This window comes from Cherax quadricarinatus, unplaced genomic scaffold, assembly GCF_038502225.1.
Source record: "Cherax quadricarinatus isolate ZL_2023a unplaced genomic scaffold, ASM3850222v1 Contig308, whole genome shotgun sequence".
Taxonomy (NCBI): Eukaryota; Metazoa; Arthropoda; class Malacostraca; order Decapoda; family Parastacidae; genus Cherax; species Cherax quadricarinatus.
In genome coordinates, this window is record NW_027195334.1 from 172,720 (window position 1) to 183,042 (window position 10,323).

The 10,323-nt window shown below is 40.4% G+C and overlaps 1 long non-coding RNA gene across 1 annotated transcript; it reads right to left on the reverse strand.

The window, feature by feature from the left end:
• Positions 1-5,272: 5,272 nt before the first annotated feature.
• LOC138851310 (uncharacterized) lies at positions 5,273-6,129 on the reverse strand. Its single transcript, XR_011391140.1, has 2 exons — positions 5,941-6,129; positions 5,273-5,791 (listed from the first exon to the last, which is right to left on the reverse strand). It is a non-coding gene; the product is annotated as an uncharacterized lncRNA (long non-coding RNA).
• Positions 6,130-10,323: the final 4,194 nt, after the last annotated feature.

Here is a 10,323-nt window from a genome sequence, read left to right on the forward strand (position 1 = left end):
TTTTATTCATCTTATACGTTACAAACGAATCGCTACCTAAAGTCTTTTACCAATAGAGTCTTGCCAAAACTATTTCCAACAGAAACCTACCGGAGGTCTTCTACTAAAAGTCTTCTGGTAACAGTCCTTCCAGTAGTAATCTCATAATAGCGTCCAGTCTTATAAACTTGATTCCTACCAACAGAATCCTAAGAAAAGAATCCTGTCATAAGTTTTCTATCAGGTATTTACCAGAAAGGTTACATACAGTGTTATTAACTCTGGTGTATCAGACAGACTTTATACACAACACAACGATGGTGGTGAAAAAACACATAACAGCAGAGAGGAACTTTCACCTGTGAAACAAACTCCTTCATTCAATAGTTCCCTTCTACAGTTTTGTCTTTTTCATTACTTTCCAGCTATATGTCATATATCTCTGCAACATAGTGCACCACAACATTCAGTGTGTCATATATCTCTGCAACATAGTGCACCACAACATTCAGTGTGTCATATATCTCTGCAACATAGTGCACCACAACATTCAGTGTGTCATATATCTCTGCAACATAGTGCACCACAACATTCAGTGTGTCATATATCTCTGCAACATAGTGCACCACAACATTCAGTGTGTCATATATCTCTGCAACATAGTGCACCACAACATTCAGTGTGTCATATATCTCTGCAACATAGTGCACCACAACATTCAGTGTGTAATATATGTTAACATTGATACATCACAGTACATAACAACAGTATGGGAGACATTAACACACAGTCGTACTGGCCAGGTTGTGGCAGCCACCACCAAAATTCTTATTATCAGTAGATCGAATCATCCAGGTTGATAGTTTTTATTTTCATCACCGAGTTTTTTTTTTATCCATCTGTTGTGGTGAATGTTTTTATGTCATTATTGAAGAGGTGAGAGAAGAGAGTATGAGAAAACTGAGAGAATTATTTAATAATTAATTCTAATTAAACTAAATGTTTATTAAGATAATTTATAAGAATATCTCTGTTTTAACTCCAAGTCTCTGAAGTTAATCACTTCTTCACATATTTATATCCTTTTCCAAAATATTTCATCAAAATATTGTAACCCTCATTCCAGTTTCTTAAGAAAATTTAAATAACATGATCAAGAATTTTCTTAATTTTCTTACACTATTCATATAGAACTCATTAATTTAAACAGTGGCGTGAGAGAGTGTAGATATGCTTATGAGAACGTGTACACATGTATATATATGTGTACGTAGTAGTGTGTTTGTAGTGATGTGTATGTGTACACATGTATGTATATATGTGTACGTAGTAGTGTGTTTGTAGTGATGTGTATGTGTAGATGAAAGTGAAAAGTAAACATCAGAAGAAAACTTATATGAACTACATAATAATTCACAATAAAGAAGAGCACAGTTCCGTGGTACAGCTGTCAGCCTGGCTGACTCTGCTGTCAGCCTGGCTGACTCTGCTGTCAGCCTGGCTGTATCTGCTGTCATCCTGGCTGACTCTGCTGTCAGCCTGGCTGACTCTACTGTCAACCTGGCTGTATCTGCTGTCATCCTGGCTGACTCTGCTGTCAGCCTGGCTGACTCTGCTGTCAACAGTTAGTCAGTCAGAATAAAAGAAATGAGTCAATAAGAAGAATAAAACTGGTAAATTTAGAATGTATTAAGATTGAAGTTTGTGAGGCAGTTGTAATAAAGTCCTGGAATACTTAATGATTTTGTTCATAATGTTTATAAAAGAAAAGGGAAAACTTTAAAGAATGTAATAATTATAATGGAATAAGACTGTTGACCATAAAGTGTGTCAGAAATATGATGGATGAAATGATGGAAAAGACAAAATATGCGTACCAAAGAAGAGTGTGAATTCTGAAAGGGAAATTAATATATGCATCAAGTGTAAACAATGAAATACCCAAGTGAAAAACACTTATATAAAGGGAAGCAACACTTAGGTGGATTTATAGGTTTGATAAAAATATACTAGAGTTAAAAATGTATTTAATCTTAGCAAATGTTTTGAGAGCAATAGTGTTGAATTAAGTTATAATATGCAAGAAAGACGGTAAAGATTTACACAAAAAACTTGGTGTTAGATAATGTTGTGTGATGTCACCTGTGGTCTTAAAGACGTGTGATGTCACCTGTGGTCTTAAAGACGTTGTGTGATGTCACCTGTGGTCTTAAAGACGTGTGATGTCATTGTACTTTGCTCAGAAGACAGTATATACAGAGTAAGCCATCATGTAGACCAGGTGTCACTCTAAACACAGCTTTATTAACACATTATGTAAAACTCTGTATATACACACACACACATATACATGTGTGCGCGCATGTATGTATATATCCGACCTTCAAATTCATTTACGAAACACCAGAAATAGCTATTATTATAAATTTGTTATAGTTTTCATAGAGGAAATTTAGAGATTTGAATTTGATACTTTTTCATACATAATAACATGTACACATGACATTCGTGAACACACAAGAACAGGTACATATGACACCAATATACAATAACACGTAGATATTACATTCATTTATACAAAATAACATGTTACACACGACACACAGTCCTCCACTAGTGTCTCAAACGTGTTCATCTTTATATATTTACATATTTCACATAGAATGTCGCTCACAAACACATTTAAACTGCTAAATAAGTTAAAAAAACTTGTTCTCAGTATAAATTCATAGTGTAACATAAGAGGAATTCCAAAATTGTAATTAATTAGCCCCCGAGGTGGCCGAGCTGTGTACGAGCTTCGTCTCGTCCAGCTGGTCTACGGTTCCAGGCTGTCTTGGTGGATGTAATTACTGGACGCAGTTTACTGTGTGTCCCCTCCAGTAATTCCACCTACCTGGACAGTCACTACCGTAGACCAGCTAGACAAGACCAAGTTTCCATTCAGCAAGGTCACTGAGGGTGGCAACCGCTGACTCTGGGGAAGTGGGGAAGGGAGTCCACTCAGTGACACAAGTGGATTCCTGGAGACACTGATCCGGGGAAGGCACCGCCGACCTTAGGTAAGTGGGGAAGGGGAAACATCCGGGAGCGAACGGATGGATTCCTGGATACATGAGCTTGGGGAAGGTTGTAGTTGAGGCTGACCTTAGGTAAGTGGGGAAGGGGAGACATCCGGGAGCGAACGGATGGATTCCTGGATACATAAACCTGGGAAAGGCATGAATACCAGCAGTTGAGGCTGACCTTGGGTAAGTGGTGAAGGGAAGACATCCGGCGGTAGACGGATCGATTCCTGGATACATGAACCTGGGTAAAGTAAGAATACCGCTGACTTTGGGGAAGTGGAGAAGGGATTTCCACCTGAGGTGACACCAAGTGGACTCCTGGAGACACTGATCCGGGGAAGGCACTGACCTAACTCGCTGACCTTAGGTAAGTGGGGAAGGGAAGACATCCGGGAGCGAGCGGATGGATTCCTGGATACATAAACTTGGGGAAGGTTGTTGTTGAGGCTAACCTTGGGTAAGTGGGGAAGGGGAGACATCTGGGAGCGAGCGGATGGATTCCTGGATACATGAACCTGGGGAAAGCATGAATACGTGCAGTTGAGGCTGACCTTGGGGAAGTGGGGAAGGGAAGACATCCGGCGGTAGACGGATCGATTCCTGGATACATGAACCTGGGTAAAGCAAGAATACCGCTGACTTTGGGGAAGTGGAGAAGGGATTTCCACCTGAGGTGACACCAAGTGGACTCCTGGAGACACTGATCCGGGGAAGGCACTGACCTAACTCGCTGACCTTAGGTAAGTGGGGAAGGGAAGACATCCGGGAGCGAGCGGATGGATTCCTGGATACATAAACTTGGGGAAGGTTGTTGTTGAGGCTAACCTTGGGTAAGTGGGGAAGGGGAGACATCTGGGAGCGAGCGGATGGATTCCTGGATACATGAACCTGGGGAAAGCATGAATACGTGCAGTTGAGGCTGACCTTGGGGAAGTGGGGAAGGGAAGACATCCGGCGGTAGACGGATCGATTCCTGGATACATGAACCTGGGTAAAGCAAGAATACCGCTGACTTTGGGGAAGTGGAGAAGGGATTTCCACCTGAGGTGACACCAAGTGGACTCCTGGAGACACTGATCTGGGGAAGGCACTGACCTAACTCGCTGACCTTAGGTAAGTGGGGAAGGGAAGACATCCGGGAGCGAGCGGATGGATTCCTGGATACATAAACTTGGGGAAGGTTGTTGTTGAGGCTAACCTTGGGTAAGTGGGGAAGGGGAGACATCTGGGAGCGAGCGGATGGATTCCTGGATACATGAACTTGGGGAAAGCATGAATACGTGCAGTTGATGCTGACCTTGGGGAAGTGGGGAAGGGAAGACATCTGGCGGTAGACGGATGGTTTCCTGGATACATGAACCTGGGGTAGGCATGAATACAGGTTGGTGAGGCTGACCTTGGGAAAGTGAGAAAGGGGAAACATCCGGCGGCGGACGGATGAATTCCTGGATACATAACCCTAGGGAAGGCTGAGGCTGGAAGGCAGAGAGAGAGAGAGGCGAGGCTGACCTTAGGGAAGTGAGGAAGGGTAGACATCCGGGGGCCCACGGATGGATTCCTGGACACATGAACCTGGGGAAGGCGAGGGGGGGGCGGACCTTAAAGACGAACCACTGGCCTCCACGTGGCAAGGTCTGGTAACTCAGAGATAACTCTGAGGCTGACAGTGGTCGCAAATTATTAATGTTATTATAATTCAAGATTTGCTAATTTGGATTCAAAAGCGTCTACCAGGGTGGTATTATTTCCAATCCAGCCACTCTCATTCACCGGAGTTAACATTAACAACAGAGATAACATTGCAACAACTAGAAATGGCAGTAATATATGTTTGAGAGTCGTTGAGCGATGTGAAGATGACAGGTCTCCTGGGTACACATGTCTGGTACTCTAACATAACGTAGGTCATCTGGAAAAGACCCGGGCCGGGACAATACCGTGGGTGTTGCTGGAGTGAGACCCAACAGTTAGGTGTCTTCAATCAAAAACGTTTCGCCTACACAGTAGGCTTCTTCAGTTTAATATAGAGGCAGCAGCAGAGGCAGTGAATGTAAGGCTGATGTAATTATAATCATGCGTGATCCCAGAAAGGTATCCCCGTGATCCCAGAAAGGTATCCCCGTGATCCCAGAAAGGTATCCCCGTACTGCATAAACCTTATTGTTCATCTCTGTTGCTGTACATTTTTTCTTTGCTACTGTACTGCATTTCTGTACTGCACTCTACCGTTCTTTTGTTTTAATTTTCTGTACTGGTCGTCTCTGTTACTGTACTCATTCTTCTGTGTTACTGTACTGGTCTTCTCTGTTACTGAACTATATTTGTTCTTCTGTGTGTCTGTACTGGTCTTCTGTGCTACCAGTGTCAGGGGAACGCCTTCCTATTGAACAAAAGAAAGGAAAAATAACAAATGAATAACTTGATGGATAATAATTATGTTTTTCTAAGGATTTTAATTAAAAATAAATAAAATAAATATTGGCCGCTGTGGTTCCAGTAGGATGTTGGGACATGAGAATCTTATGCCCAGGATGGTTTTCTGATGATGTTTTAGAAGAAATGGTGTTGGTTATCCTGGGTGGCGGTGTTCGTCCCATGTTCTGAAAATCCTGTCACTACTTGGTTGTATCACCACAATTCAGATTTTAGAGGTGAGGAGTCGTAATGTCCCACTACATCCTGTAGACAGGGATCTTGCTCCAATTAACTAGCGTCTACCCTGGTTGACCAGGTCAGCAGCAGAGCTGATAATAAAGAAAACACTGGTTATATAAGTGTTAAATAAGTATGACATTGAAGAAAGACAAAGGCTGGTATTCTGCTTCAATGTCATGACTTGTAACCAGGTAAATTAGTATCAATGAACAGAAATACTCCTTGTAGATCACCGTACCTGATCATGAGAAGAGTGGAGGTGAAGTTATTCTTCAAACTTCAACCCACACCAGGTAAGGTTAATACTACCAGGAATAGAAATTAAAGCAACTCAGACGCTAGGAACTGAAGTTTAGCCTCTGCCCACTAGATGGAAGAGTGGGCGGTAACACGCTAGTGGTTCCTGGGTGTCTGAACAACCATACCTCCCACTTTTTTAATTTTTTTTTCCTCAAAATATCCCCTTTCCTAAACTTATAGTCGGAAGCAGTATGTTAAGTTACAGAGGGAAAAGTACTATGTACACCCTCGGTTCAGCCAATCTGAGAAGTGGTTTTTCCGAGTCATATATATATATATGAACAACTTTAAACTTATAAGACTGGATAGCCCATCTTAAGAGTAGGCTACTTGAACCTTTGAAGTTTTCCAGGTACATCAGTGGCTTGCGATCTGTTTCAAGCACAAAGGGTTTTCCATATAAGTAGTAGTTGAACCCACTTACACCCCATACCAATGCATAACGTTCCTTCTCCACAGTGGAGTAGTTTTCTTCCCTCGCAGAAGCTTCTTACTGGTGGAAGATATAGGGAAGTGAATCTCACCATAATACTGTAGTGGAACAGCCCCGAGTCCTGAATGGAAGGCATCCGTTTGGAGACAAAAGACTTTATTAATAACTGGTAATTTTAGAACAGGAGGATTGGAAAGTATTCTTTACTTTGTTCGAAGCTTTCTACAGCCTCTTCAGAACAAACAAGAGGTTCCTTTACATACTTTTTAAATAGTCTGTGAGAATGGAAGTCAGACCTTTTAAATTATGTAAAAACAATTCTCTTTTGAAATTTATATATATATATGTCGAAATGTTTCCACCCGCCGGGAATCGAACCCGGGCCCTCCGTGTGTGAAGCGGGAGCTTTAGCCACCAGGCCACCGGGCCACCTATATATATATATATATATATATATATATATATATATATATATATATATATATATATATATATATATATATATATATATATATATATATATATATATATATATATATATATATATATGTATATATATATATATATATATATATATATATAAATATATATATATATAGAGGTATATATATATATGTATATATATATATATATATATATGCATATATATATAATATATATACATATATATATATTATATATATATTTATATTTATATGTATTAGCAAGTCGGCCGTCTCCCACCGAGGCAGGGTGACCCAAAAAGAAAGAAAATCCCTAAAAAGAAAATTCTTTCATCTCACTTTCAGCTCACTGATACATAATCACTGTTTTTGCAGATGTGCTCAGAATATAACAGTTTAGAAGCTTATACGTATAAAGATATATAACATATCCTTCCAAACTGCTAATATCCCAAACCCCTCCTTTAAAGTGCAGGCATTGTACTTCCCATTTCCAGTACTCAAGTCCGGCTATATAAAAATAACGGGTTTCCCTGAATCCCTTCACTAAATATTAGCCTGCTCACACTCCAACAGCTCATCAGCTCCCAAATACCATTCGTCGCCATTCATTCCTATCTAACACGCTCACGCACGCTTGCTGGAAGTCCAAGCCCCTCGCCCACAAAAACCTCCTTTACTCCTCCCTCCAACCTAGTCGAGGACGACCCCTACCCTTCCTTCCTTCCCCTACAGATTTATACGTTCTCCATGTCATTCTACTTTGATCCATTCTCTCTAAATGAACAAACTACCTCAACAACCCCTCTTCAGCCCTCTGATACTTTTATTAACTTCACACCTCCTAATTTCTACACTCCGAATTTTCTGCATAATATTTACACCACACATTGCCCTTAGACAGGACATCTCCACTGCTTCCAACCGTCTCACTGCAGCATTTACAACCCAAGCTTCACAGCCATATAAGAGTGTTGGTACCACTATACTTTCATACATTCCTTTCTTTGCTTCCATAGATAAAGTTTTTTGTCTCCACATATACCTCAATGCACAACTCACCTTTTTACCTTCATCAATTCTATGGTTAACCTCATCCTTAATAAATCCATCCACTGACACGTCTACTCCCAAAAATCTGAAAACATTCACTTCATCCATACTCCCTTTCTCCAATTTGATATCCAATTTTTCTTTATCTAAATAATTTGATACCCTCATCACCTAATTCCTTTCTACGTTCACTTTCAACTTTCTACCTTTACACACTCTCCCAAACTCATCCACTAACCTTTGCAACTTTTCTTTAGAATCTCCCATAAGCACAGTATCATCAGCAAAAAGTAACTGTGTCAATTTCCATTTTGTACTTGATTGCCCATAATTTAATCCCACCCGTCTCCCGAACACCCTAGCATTTACTTCTTTTACAGCCCCATCTATAAATATATTAAACAACCATGGTGACATTACACATCCCTGTTTAAGACCTACTTTTACCGGGAAGTAGTCTCCCTCTCTTCTACACACCCTAACCTGAGCCTCACTATCCTCATAAAAACTCTTTACAGCATTTAGTAACTTACCACCTATTCCATATACTTGCAACATCTGCCACATTGCTTCCCTATCCACTATCATATGCCTTTTCTAAATCCATAAATGAAATGAAAACTTCCCTACCTTTATCTAAATACTGTTCACATATATGCATCAATGTAAACACTTGATCTACACATCCCCTACCCACTGTGAAACCTCCTTGCTCATCCGCAATCCTACTCTGTCTTACCTCTAATTCTTTCAATAATAACCCTACCGTACACTTTTCCTGGTATACTCAGTAAACTTATTCCTCTATAATTTTTGCAATTTCTTTTGTCCCCCTTCCCTTTATATAAAGGAACTATACATGCTCTCTGCCAATCCCTAGGTACCTTCCCCTCTTTCATACATTTATTAAAAAAAAAATACCAATCACTCCAACACTATACCCCCCTCCCCTGCTTTTAACATTTCTGTCATGATCCCGTCAGTTCTAGCTGCTTTACCCCCTTTCATTCTACGTAATGCCTCACGCACCTCCCCCACACTCACATCCTGCTCTTCTGCACTCCTAAAAGATGGTATACCTCCCTGGCCAGTGCACGAAATTACCGCTTCCCTTTCTTCGTCGACATTTAAAAGTTCCTCAAATTATTCCCGCCATGTACCCAATACCTCCATCTCCCCATCTACTCACTCCCCTGCTCTGTTTTTAACTGACAAATTCATTCTTATTTTCATCAAAATTTCTTGAGTGCCTCTCCCATTCCATCATCTGCTCTCCTTTTGCACTCTCTTCACCTTTCTTTTACTCTCTGTATACTCTGCTCTTCTTATAACACTTCTGCTTTGTAAAAACCTCTCATAAGCTACCTTTTTCTCTTTTATCACACCCATTACTTCATCATTCCACCAATCACTCTTCTTATATTTATTACTACAACTACATGTACATGGTATGCAGGCCTAGCTGACATCAATGACATACTAATGTATACAAAGCCCTTTGTTATGCTGAGCATTTCGGACAAATTAAGTCAGTTTTGACCCAGGTTACTACACACAACAGTCGACTAACACCCAGGTACTTATTTTACACTGATGGGTGAACAGGGACAGTAGATGTCTTATGGAAACACATCCCTAATGTTTTTTCAGCCATACCGGAGGAGATTCGAGCACCGGACCTCAGTGTGTGAGGTAAGTGCACTAGCGATCGAGCTACGGGACACCTCGAGCTACGGGACACCTCAAAGGGAGACGGCTAAGTTTATCTGTGCCACAATCTTCTGAGGCAGACGCTGGATATGATATTTATGACTTTACATACCAAATCTACAGATACATCTGGTAATTGTCTCAGGCATTTTCGAACCTCTAAAAAATGGGCCCGTTAAAAGGGACTCATTTAAAGAAGTTATCCTATGTAATCCACACATACGTATGTCGTCATGTATGATAATTTATGTATAATAATTTATGTATTTATGTGTATCTGTACCTGGAGAAACTTAACCATTTACACCTGTAATTTCAAGAAAGACGGCCACAGTTATTCATCCCAAAGAATTCTGAGACAAACGCTGGTTCAACTATCAGAAAAGGTAAGAGAAATAGACCCTAATTTCTGGGTGTGGCACTACATTTAAGACAGTCCAATGTATTTGTATAAGCGCCAGATTTTGACTATGTACAATTGCCACAACTACAGCGAATCTAATTTGAACAACCAGCCACTGTTATTGTATAATGAATGATTATCATGCTTAATAATTGCCGAATCAACAATTTTCCTTTCAAGACAAGAGGAACAAAGGGCAATGACTCTTACTCTTACGCGTTCAACTCCTGTACAGAAAGCATCGTATAAGTGTTACATCCTAGCATCTAGGGGTTTGAT